We start from the raw sequence: 18,422 nt of genomic DNA, 5'->3' as shown, positions 1-18,422 counted from the left end.
CAGGCACTTTTGTATTTTACTTTTAAAACATTTGCACCATAGTTTCAGTATTAAAATGCAGTTCTGTCTTTAGTTTACGGGTTTAGGTAAAACTAATAGTTCATTAATTTCTTTTATTAACCTGTTAACATTGTTTTGCAGTTATTACGTTTTTAAAATTTTTACTAACATTGCCATTCCATTACTAACAATTGCATGAGTACTGTTCACCGTTTCTCTTTGTTCGCATTCAACAATTGTTTTCTATTCAAGTGAGGTACACTAGTTTTAGATTTTCTTTTCTGTTCATTTGAGGCACGTCAGATTGCGTGAGAATGGGGAAAACCATGCCAAGTCACGTACATGGATAATCTTGTATGAGTTTCGCGGTAGATTAAACATTTTATGATATTTTATTAATAACAAGTGGAGGTAGACGAACAAATTACTGAAATTTATAAACACGCCCTAAATTCTTTGCATATAAATGTATATACCGTGTACATTGTTTTAACAGAAAATGGACTTGAAAAATTCAATGTAAATATGTTAATCTGTAAATGTGTTAATCTGTAAATATGTTAATTTGTAATTTGTTATTTTCTAATTTTCTGTATTAAATATGCCCTTCATACCTGGGAAGGAATTCCATGACCCAAGTCCCCTTCCTGGTACCGAGATAGTTGGAGAACAAAAAGAAAAACGTGCACAAACAGCACTTTCCCATATGTATACAAATTAAAGTTATTTTCCAATTTTAATATTTTCAAATAATATAATGTAATATTTCAAAATTAAGGAAACATTTTCATTGTGTGTTGATTTGACATGTATATATTCAAACTTGTATGTATTTTCTTTATCTGAACATAAATAGATATAAACGTATGTGCAACTTTGTCTTTCTTTCATATGGGAAGCTGGGGCCCGTTTTACAAAAGAACTTTCGACTAAGACCAAAATTTAATTCTGCTTATAACTTTCTTATTTACATTATATTGAAAATGGTTTTAATGTTTTTATAAGGAATGTAGGAAGATATTTTTACACTGGCAATTTTTAACAGAATCATTAAGTTTGCAAAATTTTACAATCAACTAAAGATTTTGGTCTTGGTCGTAAGTTCTTTTGTAAAACGGGCCCCAGAATCGTCTACATATTATGTACATATTCTCACAAGTGTGATCCATGAAATTTTATACGGTAAATTTAGAAATTCGTAATACAATGAATATGTATATACTGCTGTTATTCGCACCGGTGCGAATAAGTTTGGCTCAATATTCATTAAGTATCCTTGACAGTGAAATCTTCTCCCCCAAAATTTCCAAGCCCCATTTTTATATGGTCTCTCCCCAAGAAACCCTTTTCCCGGGAAATCTTCCCTTTCCAGAGCGTATTGGCTTGAAATCCGGAACATCGTCTGTATATATATACTCCTGTTATTCGCACCGGTGCGAATAAGTATGGCTCTATATTCATTCATTAAGTATCCTTGACACTGAAATCTCCCCCCAAAAATTTCCAAGCCCCATTTTTATATATGGTCTCCCCCAAAGAAACCCTTTTCCCGGGAAATCTTCCCTTTCCAGAGCGTATTGGCTTGAAATCCGGAACATCGTCTGTATATATATACTCCTGTTATTCGCACCGGTGCGAATAAGTATGGCTCTATATTCATTCATTAAGTATCCTTGACACTGAAATCTCCCCCCAAAAATTTCCAAGCCCCATTTTTATATATGGTCTCCCCCAAAGAAACCCTTTTCCCGGGAAATCTTCCCTTTCCAGAGCGTATTGGCTTGAAATCCGGAACATCGTCTGTATATATATACTCCTGTTATTCGCACCGGTGCGAATAACAGGAGTATATAAAGACCCCCTTTTTCAAATTTCCTTTAATAAAATTTCCTTTAATAAAATGTGAAATAAATCTTTTATTTTTTTTTAAATGTTACAAATAACACACAACACTTCATATTTGCAGTTTTATTATATAGGTGTTTGTTAGGTATGCATTTCTGTATTCCTGTAATTAGTTTCACATAACTTATTTTTAAGTTTGACCTTCACCTACAAATGGATGGTATTTCAGGTTTCTTTTAGTTTAATTTGCTATATTTCATCCAAGGATTGCTTTGACGTAACGTCAACAACGTCAAATATTATCCACTCCGCGGAGCGAATAACAGGATAATGCCACATCACATCTTTTTAAAACAAAATTAAAGATTAGGAAGGTACTCACAGATTCATTTCTCTTTCCCATGATGTGATACAAACACTGACTGCATAAGTGATGCAACATACCTACAGCTTGTGAGCAACCTGTTATATGACCACTAATGTTTAATTCAGCAATTGTTAGATTACTCTTAATGCAACTAAGGATAGATAAATGCTATAGTGATATTTAAAATAATTAGAGATATGTCTATGATGTTTGTGAATATATACAGTGTATAAAGAGGTCATAGGGTCACACTGCAGGTAAGACTAAAGTCCCTAACCACACAAAAAAGTCATTCTTACTCACCCCTTCCTCTTTTATAAATCAGAGTTTATATTATTTCACATTAAAACTAAAACTTTGTTCAAATCTTATTTTTTTCTCCTGCATCTTCCATACAATCAATGCAACAACAGGGTTTTTTCCCTACCAAATGCCAAAATGGATTGGGAATGGTACTGATACCAATTCAATGTTGAAAAATAGCATCGAATTTATTTACCTTTAAGTTTTGGATGAAATAATAATATATCTTGACACAATGAAAAGTTATTCTACAGAAAACAGTGGATTCTGTTGAATCTATATGAAAGGAAGTATGATTGAAAATGTGTAGGTAGTTTATAAATCAATATATGTCTGAGTGTTAATATAATTATGTAAAAGTGTGAATAAAACTTATGAATTGAAAAAAAAAAATATATGAATTATTGGGTACAATTCCCAAGTTTATAAAATGTATATAATAGAGTAATCAATAAAATTATCATACCACCCCTCCATCTTCAGGAAACCAGACCTCATTATTTGGTCAAAAGAGAGTCATACATATGAAGGAGGAATTAAGTGATGTTTGTCTATGAAAATTGAACCCACCCCACCCCCACTCCAGAATCCAGAACTCCTATATATATTTTGCAGCTTGTTCATATATCTGAATTGTTCCCTTGTCTGCATATATGTAACTGGTTCATGCTACATGTAATTATTAACATTGACTAGCATGGTGGAAATTATACATGCATACATGTATATCGTAAATGCAACCTTTACAGAAGATAGGATGTACATGTGTGTTAATCTACTACTGTATCACTTATTCAATAGTAATACATAAACTTTTGTTATTTTTACAGCTATCATAGATAGCTGAAGATGACACCCTGATCCTTTAAAGAAGCCACTGGAGGAAATACATCTTGATCGGAACCATTATTAAAGTTTAATCTTGTTTTACCATGTTCCAAATCAGATATCTGTCTAATAACCACATACAAGTAATCCCCAGAACTGAATCTGAAGGAATGGAGGATTGCACGTGTTATGTATTTTTTGGATGATATAGACAGTTAATACGTGCCCAAATCACAGGCAAAACTTGGACTTGCTTGGACTTTTTGTATTGTTTTTGAGCCTCATGTGTGTATAACCTGAATATTAAATGATCTAATATAATGACTTTTGAAAAATTATGAAAATTCTTTTTGTATTTTTGAGCTATTAGGAAATGGGACTTGCAAGAATAAGTAGCCACTAAAATTCTATTTTTGGTTCTTAAGATTTTCCAAGTTAAAATTGGGGACTTGGGGACTGATTTTATTTATTTTCTTAAGGACTAGTTGTCAAAGGTTGAAGCATTATTCATGTACTTTAAAGAAACCTCCTCCTTAAAAAGAAAATTGACGGTTTTACAAAAGGGTCAAATTATATTTTTTTCATTTATTTAAAAAAAAAAAACAAGGGGGGGGGGTTGGGGGGGGGGTAGGCTGAACTCTAAGGATGTTTTTAATGAATGTGGTCAAAATAATTTTTGTTGAATCATTTTTAGTCTAAATAAACATTGACTTTAGTTCAATCTGATGTGAATTAAGAGGTTGAATGATATAAGCAGAGGGGGGAAATAAAATAGATTTTTCATTGGATTTCTCCTGTAATTGCTTTCAGTAGTGTATTTATGGAACTATTGAAGGAGAAATTTTTGAAGGGGCATTAACCATAGCTGTACTTAATGGGCTTTTCTGTTAAAAAATTTGTGTTGTTGTTTTCATCATCTTAAACACTTCTGCATTTTCATCTTTAAATTTACTGAAAATGCCATTGGACCATGCTTGACACTGAATATCCTTCAGTAAAGGGTTTATTTCAAGTTCGTTCAAATAAGTGGCCGAGCTCCTTCCCAAGAGGAGATAATCAGGAAAAGCCAAAAATAGGGTGGGGTCATTTATATTTGCATAAATCTTAAGAAAAAAGATGATGTGAAAGCTTCCTGATATATCAAATAATGGCCATTGGTTTTAGGGTGAAACCACAACAGGGAATCAAAGTATATAGGCAAAAAATAAAAACAGTGAAGCCAGGATTTGTCATATTATGCAAGGAATTCTCAGGTAGTGCAGATGTCATTGTGTACTAATTGTGGTCCCAGGGGCTAAGATGAGGCTAAAATGGAGACTAAATGAGAATACATGTACACATTTTCAGATATTCTTTTCAAGAATAGCAAAACCAAACTAAATCATATCAATTAATTTGCAAAGATTCCCAAGTTATTTAGATTTTAGTTTTTTCCCTCAGATTGTCAACCTCTAGGTATGGATGGGGCTAAAATTTTACATAGTTCAGTGGAGGAAAATTTTAGGGAACATTAAGGTCATTTTAATCTTTATTGATGTTGAAGCATCATTATTTAGTGTTGACTGAAGGTTGTTCATGATGCATTACTTTCCACATGTTCCAAATACATGTATTTCAAGAACAGGTCATAACAGATAAAATTTTTAACTTTGACCTCAATTAATTAAGTGACCTTGCCATTGGGGTCAAGGTCAACAGTAGAGCATGAATTTATCTTCTTGAATTGTCTAACAGTATACACTGTGCATCAATGTATGAAATATTTGGAGCAAGGTTCAAAATATCAAGAACCATGTAGATTTAGATAAGAAATTATTAGACATAGAATATATAATACAGAATAATTTGACCTTGGGGTCAAAGGTCAAAGTGAGGAGAAGGTCATAGTAGTGCATGACTCATTTCCTGTTACAACTGCACCCATGTGGAATAAGGATATCTTGTTTCTGAAAGGACAAATTACTTCTAGTAATCTGAATTGTTAACAGGAAATCATCTAAAAATGCCCAAATTTGCATATTTTTGAATCTCCATGGCAACAATGTTTTTGAAAGTCTACCCAATTTTATTTTTTTAATATTTTTGTATACTCAAACAGTTACAAAAGTTCATTATAGAGTTTACAAGCAGTTGTACGGATTTTTGTCAAATGCCTTTTAAAAATGTCTTAAATTCAGCTATTTATTCAATGCTAAACTTGTCGCTTTTTCCCATTGCCATAGCAACGTAACAGAAGAACTTAATCCAATTTAATCAGGCAAAGTAGAACTATCAATTTAGTCATCTTTAAAAAATGGGTAGTTTTAAACCATTTTTTGAGAACATTTGTGTGAAAAATACATTTAATTATGTCAGTATTTGCCCGTTTTGAATGTGAAAAATTGTTCTGGTAACTAAGGAAATGTTTCTCCTTGGATACGACTATGTGATTATGGTTGAAATCATTAATTTTGTATTTTTCATGTTATTTGTGACAGAAATAATCCATACACACTATTTTTAAAAAAAATCATATTTTTGACTTTCCATAGAAAGCTCAATGCTTACTGACATGCTCTCTTAAAGAACCAATCAAAACAGGAAGGAAAATCAAACACACACAAAAACAACATAACAACTATCACTGGCGGATTTATGGGGGGGGGGGGGGGGAGGGGGGGGGGAGCGCACGCCCCCACTAGAATTTTCAAAGTATGACATAACTCATATTAATAATGCCATACTTTGGTTTTATTATTGATTAATGGTCAATTAATAAACGGTAATTTTATTTAATGACAAAGTATCAGTTTTCTTAAAAATCGAGTATAAAAAACCGTGCATTCCCTATACGCTATGAATTATGGCATTCTCAATTATTCAACCCGGAAATCGTTTCCCGATCTCGTTTGAAGGGTAGACTGCACTCGTCATTTCTTTCATGATGCAAGGGAAAATACTACAATATTTAAAGGCTGGTCGAAGTTAAATAACTGAATTAAAAATCAGACTGTCTACGTTACAAACCCGTCAACTGATTGACTGTTTTACTCTTAAAATACACGTCCGCTATTAACGTTATTCAGAACACATTATTTAATTTTAAAATCTGCGCCGTTCCATCTAATCCCTCGCTTTGGCGTCATTTTGCAGACGTAGTGAAAACATCGAAGAACATCTCTGTTAATTCATAACAATTCTGTATGTTTAATTATATAGCAGTAAAAAGAAACTTTAAAGAAAAATTGTCTATTCATCTCTCGAATAAAATATAAAACAGAAATACGAGTAAGTAAAATGTTTAAATCTGTAAGAAATGGTTTTCAAAAATTTTGTATTGATCGGTACATAACCATCAAAAAAAAAAAAAAGAAAGAAAAGAAAGAAAGAAAGAAAAAGAAAGAAATTGGCTAATATCATAATCTTTTTTTAACAAAATTTTACTTAAAACTTTTAGAAACATGTTTTCGTAAAATTGTATTGCTATCTGAGGTCTGTAGGTGTAAAATGATAGCAGAGTGTATGTATTTTTCCGAACGCCCTCGTGCTAGTTCCATGTTTCAAATTGAATGTAATATACAGACATGTACTTTAAAACTTAAAGAGAGAAAATTATTTAACACCTACCCTATTGATCTTTTGATAGAAAAATATGGCAATCTATGTCAGACAATTCAGAATTAAAACATTTTTATCTCAAACTCATTTACATGTATCTATTTCCCTATTTTCATTTTCTCCGAAAAACTGGAAAATAAATGTCATTTGATCAAACTACATGTAAAACAAGAATTCATGGGGAAATAAACAAAATTTAGGCACATCCTAATAGGAAGTGGACGTTGGATGTCAGACTTTATTTAGATACAACTGTGTAACAAGTGTACAAAGATACGAAATAAAAAAATTAAAAAAACTAATAAATTTCCGCATTTAATGTTCAATCTGACACATCTGTTTTATATTTGAATATTGTACTAGAAAAAGAAAAGTGATAATCTAAAAAAAAAAAAAAAACAAAAAAAAACAAAAAAACAAAAAAAAAAAAAAAAACAAACAAACAAAAAAACAAAAAAAAACCTCTATGCTAAACTCTATAACTTAATTTATTCTATCGTCAACTCCCCATGTTTGTGTTGCAGTTTAACTGAATCGCACGGTATTTATGCCTCTCAGTTTATTCGATACGCAAGAACCTGCTCGACGTACGTACAATTTCAAAAGGAGACATGCTTTTGACAAACAAGTTTATGGACCAATTATATCATCATTCTTTGACTGTCCTCTAGGCATCAATCCCCAACGAGTAGGGGTGGAAAATAAACTCTTCATCAGCCTCCTCATCGCTTGAAATTAGGTTGTGGCCAGACGTGACTTTAATAATTCAAATAATCCATTTTCTTCTTCTCTTGACCACAATTCTTCTTTTCAGCAGCCTGCAGTCGATGTCTTGCTTTCTATAATAGATAGAATAAACAGTGACTACATTTGTACTTTTTTTTTCAGGGAATCCTATGTGTGTCATCACAACAATTGAATTTTTAAAAAATACTATTCTGTTTGCTCCTCTTTTTTTCCTTAAATTACTAACAGTATGCATTTTCTCTGATAACTTCATAAGCAAAAGGTTAACAATTAGAAAATCTGATTGAAGACAATCACATTATATTAAATTTGGTTAATCAATACCCCTTTTATTGTATATGTATGATGATAAACTTCCACAATTATAAATAAATAGAAATAATAAAGAGTCTATATATTTCAGACTCATATATTTTCAAGTTTAAAGATGATAAGATTTCGGAAGTTCTAATTGTTTCAAAATTCGCTGGATATCTTTAATTTGTCTTATACGTACACCACTCAAAACAATGTTGAAAAAAAATATCATTGAGCTTTATTGGGACTTTTCCAATTTCTGTTACATATTTTTCTGATTATTGTTTTCAAAATACTTGCATTTTTCTTCCTCTCATGTGTGGCTTGGCTCTGCTTGTGCAAGGAATCCTTGTTCTTGGATATCCTTTTAGCAGCCTCCTTTTTAGATCTAATGTATCTCTTTACAACAGCTGCATGTAAATAAAAATAATTTTCAAAAATATAGCTCGCTGGTCACAATATTTGTTGCCAATTTTTGTTAGTTGCTAAGTAAAAAAGGAAAAAAAGAAAAACTAGTGTTGTCTTTGTAAGATTAATACCCCCGTCAGAGGAGGTTATTAATTTTGCAAAATAGCACATTATGTATCTCGTATCGAGGTTACATAAGATAAAGCAAACATGTATAATTCAGATGTTGTAATAAATTAAAAAAATCTGTGAAACCAGTGTTACATGTATTTGTTATCATTTATATGACTAAAACACCCAAAAAATTAGAATGCATTTTCTTCACTTGTCTAAAAAGGATATGAAGGCTATGTGGAGACATCACATGTCAATTGCGAAATTAAATTTTTACGAGACCGAAATGTTAAGAAATCAAACATGTAGTTATTGCCTGACGCCACGTGCGTCAGGCAGTATAAGGATTATTTTTTTTCAAGATCCGAAACTAAGCGATCATTCTTAATGAACTAGATTTTGTGCAAGCTGATTTACAATGGAATTTGTTACCTGCATTTAAAGAAAAACAGTGTACAGAAGAAAGAATCATATTACTGATGCAAATTAATGATGTGTTTAAGTCCTTCAGTTTTTCGTATGCATATGCTTATTCTTTGCAATTCTTTGTATGGACACGTCCGTGTAACATTTTTTCTGCGTTTCTAAACTACTGGATCAGTCCATTTACCTTCTACGAAAGGGGTGACACAATAGTTTCGCGCCAAATGTCACATGTAAATTATCTTCGCGCTTTTTTTTTTTTGGATTGTTCTATTGAATGGGTGTGATAACCTCTATGGAAATAAATAAAGTTATTTCTTTTAACCTGATTCTTACGCTTCAGATTTTTTATTAACAGTAAATTTTATCTCATTTTTTAAAAAGAACACATTGTATATGGGCAGGTAACACTAAAGCAATGGATTTGCTGATTATTCTTACTATTTATCCTAGAAGTGGACTAGTCCAATCATAAACAAACTCTCTCCACCTAGTAAATGGGACATCCCTTCTTGATTCAGTCTGTTTTCCATCTTTTCTTTCAATATTACATTTATTACAGTGTATAAAGTACGTTACAAGGTTAGGCTTTTAAAAAAGCTTAGGAAGTCAGCCAGTAGAATATAATGAACAAGGGTTTCCTCTTAATACAGTGACAACAGTGTAGGTCAGTACCCGTAGGTGAATGGGCTTCACTCTCGTACGGTTCTAAGTAAAGAATCGGTAAAATGAAGAAGACATCATGATCTGTACTGGTTTTCATAAAGAAGCTTGTTATTATAAGTTATGAGAAAGGTCCTGAAATCGATTGAAAAGAAAAACTGAACAATTTTAAAACTGTACATAAAGATGTATTTTAAATTCATTTATAATATATGTACATGTATATGGTAAGAACACCATCGCTTGAGTTTTGTCCGAAGGGGGGGGGGTGTTATTAGTATCTTGTTTTGCTCTAGCTATAAACTGTACAGGCCATTTACTTTGAGTTCTAGAGCAGCATTGAAGCATTTTTGTCTCAAACACTTCAAGACAACTTTTCACTTTAAAAGTGTTCATAATTTACTTCGTCGTCGATAACGACGGAAAAGAATCTATCACTGATGAGAGTGTGCATGAGAAGGACGCCCTCTGGAAAGAGAATACATGTAATATGAATTTCTTTAAAACGAATCATCTAACTGTTTTTCCCAGAATTATAATCTACGCTAGGACACTTGCAGTTTCATTCCAACGTAACTAGTCAGTCCGTGGGCTAACTAATGAATGACCAAATAGCTGCATGTCTTAGATATTCGTTAATCTGTAGTATTTGGTTATGACATTTGAGAAAGTCAATTCAGGCCCTTAGGAATTTCACTTTGAGGGGGCACAACCATACATTTTCAGTTGGGGGGGGGGGACACTATGAACTACCAAAATTCCTTGACAAGCAAAAAAAAAAAGTCATCAGACATTATCATTAAGGGGACTTTAGCATATAGCAGCTATGTTTTCTATAGTATTCTATATATTGGCAAAATAATTGAGGGGGGGGGGGCACGGCTCCCCCGATTCCTACGGCGATACAATTGTACATCTTGGTTAATGAAGTATCGCAACTATGTCGCTCCTTGATGACGGAAACGTTTAGCACCTCTCTTGCTTATACGTTCCATAGATAATGATTGATTAGTCAGGCAAGCTTTTTGAAAAGTTATTTCTTGTATGAGGTAATATTTTTCTTTCCTGAATGACGATTATATGATTTATACTCAATTATTAGCGTATCATTTTGTCAAACATTTTAAGTCAAGAAAAATTTGAGCAACTCTGCATGATCTAGTGATAAACTCATGGAAATCAGACTACATGTAAATTTAATCTCTAGTACTGAATTATTGTAAAATCGGATGTTCATTAATGTATAAATTTCATATTTACTACCATCTAGTAGTACATGTACATGTATACGCCTTAAAGGCGCTAAGTTGTAAATATATATTAGCATTTATTGTAGCAAACTATTAGAAAATATGACTGTGATTGACGCTAATTTAATACAGTGTAGTGAAATATTTTTCCACCTAAATCATAATTTACACAAGTTTAAAATGAGTATTAGTATCAAGTTATTATAGCACCTGTTTTAAAATAAAATGTCAGGAAAAACAAAAGTATTTTCAGCAGGCAATAAACAGTAATGGCTTAGCTAGCATTGAGAATCTTAAAAATCAACTTACTAACACCCGGAAAACACAGGGTTACCATACCTGCAACAATCTGAAACCAAAAAAGAAAAAAAAATCAGTTTTAACTTAATGAATGTTGTATATGCTAACAAGGTCATTATATCGACCATAGTTTTTGTAGAATGATGATTCATACTTGTAACATTGAAACAAGCATGTAAACGCTTTAAACTGTTATTCTGATTTCAATCATTTACTTCCAATGTCAAGATGCTGCTTGCGATAGTATAACCCTACTTTTGAAAATTTGTCTAGTGTATGTCAAAGTACCAGGGGTACTTAGCATTGAAAAAATTAGGCATTGCATTGCAAACGATGGCATAAAAAAGATTCTTGTCTTTTAAAGAGAGAATATATTTTATACATTTCTGGCTTCTGCAGAGCTGTTTCATGACATAACAAATTATCTCTGTCATTTAAATGATGCATTAAAAATAAGCTAAAAGATCAACAGAAAACCTTGCAAGTTATCAGTCGACTAGCGTATGAATATATTTAATCTAGAATTAATAGTGAGTAGGTGGTAGGAAATTATCAACAGCGAAAATCTGCACTGTCATCTGAGAATCGTATTTAGATCAAAATTTAGAATCTATTTGATAAGAAGTCACGATTTAAGAGCCATTCTCTGTAATGACTTGAACTTTTATATAGGAGCTGTGGCACGCATAGTCTCAGAATTTCTCCAAACTCTCTATGATAAAAGTCTTTGATTCCTTTAACTCAAATCAGGTAAAAATTGGTTGCTAAGTGTCATGGTTTCCATAGCAACACCTCCTTAAGTTTGAAAAATGGCATTTTTCAACATGTTCAGAGTCCAACAATTAACGTTTGCGGCAAAGCAAACAAGTGGTAATGACTGTTTCTGAAATTTGAAGGTGTAGTGTCTTAAATATTTGATAAACATGTTTAGTAAACCAACTATTATATACGTTACTATGAAAACAAAGTATTCAAAAGTAATAATTTTGTTCATTTAATTTTAAAAAGTCATACACGTAAGAATAAAAACAATTATAGGTCAAAAGATCCTTGAAACATATGCCAAGGACGAAATGATATTTCTTATGGGTTGGCAATGGTTGCCATGGTTTTAATACCACGACGGAATTTTAAATGTGTTCTCTTATTTTTTCAATCTTATCCTATCTTTTTAAAAAAAACATTTTTCTATATAACAGATGATCAATTTTTAAAGGCGTTGGTGTGACCCTAATTTTCACATTTCAAAAAATTCAAATTTAATTCTGTAAATAGAGCGTTGCTATGAAAATTAGCCCAAAAAATATGCTTAAAAATGTGAAAAGTATTATGATTCCTTGGATACGTACCCTTCTATGTAGATTCCCAAAACTTTTATGATTGATATTTATAAACAACTAACCTGACTTTCAATTTTGACTACCACCCAATCTCTAACTGGATGCAAAAAGCTGGCACATAGGGTTTAATATTAATATAAAATTCTTGGTAACCATAGCAACAGTGTTATATTTTTCAACAAACTTTATCAATATATGATATTCAACTTTAGTTCTACCAGATAAGTACTATTCAAGGTTAGTCAAATAATATGTTTCTTGATTAAAAGGTAAGTAAATCCTAAAGCAGCAAAGAATATATCACTTTGAACAACTAGTACGTTTTTCCATGGTTACACTGCAGAATAACAATGAATCCCAATTTTTCTTATGTTGTCGGTGTTGCAAGGTCCTAAGGATGTATATGTGCCAGTCATGAATTTTGTTGTTTTTCTTCAAGATAGTAGCATTAACCCAATCATATCAACGGATTTTGCATGGTAACACTGTGTTACCATGGCAATCATGAAAGTTATTTTTAGAATAATATTGCCAATAACTGATTACTTAAGGTCAAATATTTTTTATTGTTTTTCTTAAGTTGTTGATTGAGTTTCATCATGTAACATATATCATTTGTGAATATTGAGCGTTTTTTCAGCAATTTTTAGCAACTAAAATGTATTCCAAATGTACCCATGGTTACCACTTATTTAGAGATAAATTCTAAATAGTTTCTTTATAGCATAAGTGGTAACAAGGTGTCATGTTTTTGTGAGAATGGTTTGTTTGTTTTTCTTAGTTTTTATTAAGGCTTAATAAAGATTCAAAGTAGCTGAAAATCTCAATTTTTTCAAGTTTTCTGGCTGTCACCATGGCAACCAAGACACATAGCAACGAAATTTTGTTTGATATATGTTTCTGGTGTCAAGATGAAATAAAGGGTAAAGTTTCATCAAAATCGGTGACCATGCGTTGCAAAAGTTTAAGTGGTTATAGAGAATCACTATTAACATTTAAACTTTTTCTGCACACTAGAAACCTTATATCGAAAATAAAGATTGAACATATTGAATTCAGTTACTGTAAACTTTCCATTTCTCCAAAAAACACCAAGATTGATACACATTGTTAATTTTACGTAAATAATTATGAATGTAAAAATTACTAGAGCAAATGCGTCCCAAAAGCAATATAATTAGCTGATTTATAAAGATTTGACATCAAAATATTTTATTAAATTCAGAAATGGCGAAAGAAATAAAAACAGTAAAGTTCGAGTGCAAATCAATTTTCATGTTTTAAGTGTTTAATAGAACGTGTATATATATATATATATATATATATATATATATATATATATATATATATATATATATATATATATATATATATATATATATATATATATATATATATATATATATATATAGACTAAAATAATGTTTATTTCCTCAAAAGAGACGGAATTGAATAACGCTAGCATTTTTTAAAATATAATTGTATATCGACACCAACAGGGAATCAAATAGTCTTTGTCGCCAGATTTATTGTTAAATCATTACGATAAAGAGAATTTGTCTTCGGTATGTGTCAAAGTTTTTTCGAATTTTTGATATACTTTTTACATACTGTATATACTTACAAACTTAAGCGCTTATTTTCTTAACTTGCAGGAACCTGATTGCATGAGATATAAAGAAATGTGGTGCAGAGGACAAACGTATTTTTTTCTGCTCTGGCATTTCATAGTAAGTATTTTAAAATTGATTGTCTATGAGTCGTACATAATACTATACATTAAAATATAACTTTTTTTGTAATGATTAAAAACAAAAAAAAATTTTTTTTAAATTGTTTTCAAATTAAGGTAGTATACTGGACGACAGTAAAATCAGAAGAAGACTTTGAAATGTTTAACTCTAGAAAAAGAAATAGAAAGTTTCAATTGTTTTCATTTCAATATAGTTTTTGAGCAAAAATAATTATACAAAACAAAATAAAAGTGTAACAAAGGCAGTGTGGAAAGAATTAAACAATTCAAAGATATACTTTGGAATAAAAAAAAATCACATATGCCTGACATATATATATTCCAGATGGAAAAAAAAAAATATCGCACGTATTTCTTCTATCATTGTATATCAGAGTTTGATCAAAACCACCTTCAAAAAAAAAAAAAGTCCAAATGATTTTTTTTTCACAAGGGTCATGATAAGAACCAATTTATTTGCATTGTGTTTGTAAATTTAATTCGTTAAAATAGAATAATATATAAGGTAATGTGGTCACACATATTGTGCCCACTCTCTCTCTCTCTCTCTCTCTCTCTCTCTCTCTCTGTGTGTGTGTGTATGTGTGAGGGTGTGTGTGTGTGTGTGTGTTGTTGTTTTGTTTTTTTTTGTGCAATGAAATCAAGATCATTTAGTGTATATGACATGAAACACAATAGGTACCTCATTATTAAATAGTTCATATCGAATGACATTCAAAATACAAATTACAACTACCTGAGATATCAAAACAATGAACATTTAAATAAACAATTTCCTGTATGTAAATCGACATAACACACATCTGGAGCAGGGTGATAGTTAAATTTCCATGAGGTAATGGTGGATAACAGCACGCGTTGCTGTCTCTAAAGTAGACATAGGATGGGATATGATAGAATGAATGATTCTGGATATAAGATTTAGAAAACTGGGTCCAGGGTAGTGTTTAATAAAAACGCATTCCTGTGCTATCTAGTCCATCCTATTCTATTCAACATACTAAAGACAATCAAATTCAAGAATGAGTTTATTAATTTACGGAATTCTAAATTTGGTTGAATATATATCATATCGATAAGAAGAATGTTGTGTGACGTTTTTCGTACAAAAATATACATTATTGCACGAATATCATCAGTATATTAACACTTTTTTTATACTCACCCTATGCCTAAAACGATAGAAGCTAGATTTAATTATAACGTCATGGATTGCGATATTATATGTCTATAATGGTTGTTTTCATACCGTCAATAAAGTCATTGAAGGAACTCTGTGTAGAAAAGAAAATTAAACAAAAAAATGTACAAAATAAATAAAATTTAATGAATGTCTTATTTAATCCCTGGTCCTCAGCCGGGGTCTTAGATTTGTCAAGTTTGCCCTGGTCCTCAGTCCTGGTCCTAGATTTGTCCACTTTGCCCTGGTCCTCAACAATACGTGCAGAAAACCTTTATATTTGAATAGACTTGTCCAGTTTCTTTATTAAGGCTGCACGGAACAAAGTTTATTGTAAAAGGGCTGCAGTGACACATTGGTATTTCCTCTCAGGTTCCAGAGTCAATGGTCCGACGCCTTCTCTAATACTTTTGAAATGTCTTTCAATAAAAACTAATTTTATTGATAATCAAGTTCCAAGTACACAATACTAAATGTTATCAAACTTTCGCAATATTGACTTTAAGTCATATATTGAAATGTTCAAAGTGGGTCTTCGCCAGGTGATATAACTCTCAAACGGGTTTTAGAGATGTGTCGTAAGGGCCGCCATAGTTCACTCACGCGCTACGGTCTCTGTCAAACACCATAACATGGAAACAGGCTTCTCACTGATACGATAGCCGCTAATAATTCAGCACCCGAGAGCCCTCATATTCCCGACAGCTTTTAACGTTCTGTAAGGAGACTTTACAGGCAAATAAACATGGCTAAAGCCCCCGATGTTTTTCTAAGGGCAGGCCCCTGGTAGCACTAGACGATCACGTCTATCGGCTGATGTTTCCCCGGGTACTACACTGTGCATGCTTTTACCTTACTATCTAAAGTGAAAACAAGGGGCTCCCCACAGGGTTGTTATGTTACCATGAGAACCACAGGTATCTAGGAGCTCCCCCCAGGATTATTATATACTAGTAAGTAACCGGAAGGGTGAGCCAAAGGGATTTAGTAAACAATGAAATAAAGAATTTCAGTTTGTTACATACTTCCCTCTTATAAGACTAAAGAGCATTTAGTCCAACCAGACCAACAAACTGAAATTGAGAATCAACAAAACTCAGACTATATCAAAAACAGCTTTATATACATATATATTCTACAACAAAAGTAATATCAGATAATTACTCAGCCTCTGTGAAATTTTCCAGCCCTGTAAGAACTTTACTTACTAATCTAACGAGAGTGACTGGTGCGTTCATCATCCCGAATGGCATGACTGTAAAACTGAAGTGTCCAAATGGAGTTACAAATGCACTTTTCCGTTTTACATCCTCGTCTTATGGTACTTGCCAATAACCTTTTGTTAAGTCTAATTTTCTTATGGATTTAGCTTTGCTGATCTTAATTAAAATGTCATTTATTTGAGGCATTGGTCTAGAGTCAAATACAGTTACCTTATTCAACTCCCGGAAGTCGACGCAGAATCTCAGGGATTTGTCACTCTTCTTTATGAGGACGAACGGTGCTGAATACGGACTATCCGTTTCCTCAATGATACCAAGGTCCATCATTTCCTGTAACTCCCGCTTCACTTGGTCTTGTAAGGCATATGGAATCGGATATGGTTTCATCTGGATAGGCACATTCGTAGAAGTTTTCACTGAGTGTTACATCAAAGGCGTTTTCTTGGGAATATCTGTAAAGATATCATCAAATTCTTCCACTAATCTCTGAATCTGATCCCTTTGTTCTGTGGTGAGGTCTTTTGAATACAGTGAGTCGGCTGACGATTCTGTCTGTTGAAGGGTCGGGACTTTATCTGATACCACGTCGTCTTCTATCTGAACATCATTTTGGGCTAAACTGGAAATAACGTTCAAACATGCCATAATTTCAGACTTACTGTTTTCCTCCGACTCTCCCTCAAACCATTCCTTCAGCATATTGACGTGGTAAAGAGTCTCTTTTTTGGGGGACAGCCGGACCTTGAAATCAACGGGGCTTACCTTTTCTGTCACCTCATATGGACCTTTCCACTGCGCCAATAATTTCGAAGTACTTATTGGCAACAACACTAAAATTTTCTGACCTACTTCAAAATTCCTGCTCCTGGCGTATTTGTCCTGATAACTTTTCTGGTTTTTCTTTGCTTGGGATTCTACTTCCTTTACCATCTTAAGTGCTGTCTCCATTCGATCTCGTGTTTCCATGAGATAACTTAGGACTAATGATGGTTCCTCGGTTGGTTCTTCCCACTGCTACTTCAAGATGTCTGGTGGACCTCTGACATGTCTGGCATAAAGAAGTTCAAAGGGAGTAAAACCTGTAGTTTCAATCGGGACACCTCTGTAGCCGAAAAGTACATAAGGTAAATGAACATCCCATTTTAATGACTCTACAACTGCATATGCTTTCAACATTTGCTTAGGGGTCCCGTTAAATCTACGACCCCGTTTGCTTGAGGATGATATGGGGTAGTCGACAGTTTACGCACTTTTAGCATTTTACACAGTTCTGATATGAGTGATGACATAAAATTTGTTCCCTGATATGATAAAATTTCTTTAGAAAAATCTACTCTTGAGAACATTTCTATCAGCACATTTGCTACACTTATTGCGTCTTGATTTTTCTTTGGAAATGCCTCCGGAAATCTGGTGGCATAGTCCATACATACCAAAATGTATCTGTTTATTTTTTCTGTCATTGGTAATAGACCCACAAAGTCGATCACCACTCTGGAAAATGGAACATCTATCTTCGGAATTGGCACCGGTTTTGCTTTTGGCGTTCTCCCTTTTTGCGTCCCCTTTTGACAAATAGAGCATTACTTACAATAACGAGATATATCCAAATACATACCCAGCCAAAAGAAGTTTTGCATGATTCGTTCTCTGGTTTTCTTGTTTCCAAGATGTCCAGCCAATGGTGTGTCGTAAGCTAGTGACATAACACCAGTGTGCAGTTTCTTTGGAGCAACAATCTGGAAGACTATTTTGTCAGAATTCTCTATACAATAAATAGAGGA

General features: G+C 32.6%; 1 protein-coding gene across 1 annotated transcript in view; it reads right to left on the bottom strand.

Moving 5' to 3' along the window:
- Positions 1–18,422, bottom strand: part of LOC133200314 (uncharacterized) — a 454,022-nt gene that overhangs the window by 235,492 nt on the left and 200,108 nt on the right. The gene's annotated exons all lie outside the window — the stretch shown is intronic.

The sequence above is a fragment of the Saccostrea echinata genome, unplaced genomic scaffold (assembly GCF_033153115.1).
Source record: "Saccostrea echinata isolate AGI-Se365-2 ecotype Australia unplaced genomic scaffold, CSIRO_AGI_Sech_v1 ptg000038l, whole genome shotgun sequence".
Lineage (NCBI taxonomy): Eukaryota > Metazoa > Mollusca > Bivalvia > Ostreida > Ostreidae > Saccostrea > Saccostrea echinata.
This window is presented reverse-complemented; position numbering and strand designations above follow the sequence as displayed.